The following is a 913-nucleotide window of genomic DNA, read 5'->3' as shown; positions in this document are numbered from 1 at the left end:
TACCATAATTTGACCAACAACAGTTCCATGCTGGATTTGGATTTAACTGCCCGGCGCCCGGATGAGGTGATGTACGGCTTGACTGACTCTTGCTTCGATCGCCGTGATGCCGTACATCATCACAGTAACAACGACGGGAATTTCCGTACTACACAGCACCCGTACCCCCGCCAGCTGGGTTCCACTCGGAGCCGCCGGCAGCCGGCAGCAGGAAAAGGTGAGTCCGGGATGCCGAGGTCGGTGGATGGTGTTGTTGTTGTTGTTGTTGGTGGTGGTGGTGGTTATACGAGGAGATGAAAGCTTTGTGAGCCGCGAAGGAAAGTGTTGCGTCCACGCCCGGGTCAGACCGCGTACGAGATATGACGGCCGGCACTGAGCAGCACCATTCCCTACCTACCGGGGGGGGTAGCCCCTCCAGCTGAACGAGCTCTAGGTCCGCTGGTCACCTAACATACACGAAGTCTCACCCGGGGAGTCCTCCGACGGACAGAAAGCAGTGCAGGAAACCCCCCTCAAAGTCCACACGTCCAGGACCTGGGCGACCGGGAGTCCAACGAGTCATATCCCGGGCTGGGCTGGGCTGGGGAGGTCACCAAGCTCAGAAAAGCCCGGGAAAGGACCGCAGCTGCTTCCGGGTGATGCCTCCGGTCCCTCTGGCTCCTGCGAGCGTGTTGTTGTGCGTGTTGCCGGGCAGGGGTATGCCACGGCCACGTCCACGGCCAGCCGCCGCCGCAGCGTTTCATTGTTCTCGTTCTCCCACAGCACCGCACCCCAGACCGCAGGGGGGGGGGGCCCTGTGTTGCCCTGAAACGGCTCTAGTTTCACTGGCGGGGGCGGGGGCGGGGCCGCCGGCTCCTGGCAAGTCCAGCGCCTCTTGTGTACGAAGGCTGCCATCAGGCACCCCCCTTTCCCT

Source organism: Volvox carteri, assembly GCF_000143455.1.
Source record: "Volvox carteri f. nagariensis unplaced genomic scaffold VOLCAscaffold_87, whole genome shotgun sequence".
Taxonomy (NCBI): Eukaryota; Viridiplantae; Chlorophyta; class Chlorophyceae; order Chlamydomonadales; family Volvocaceae; genus Volvox; species Volvox carteri.
The sequence above is the reverse complement of the archived record's forward strand: the minus strand, read 5'-3'. Positions refer to the sequence as shown.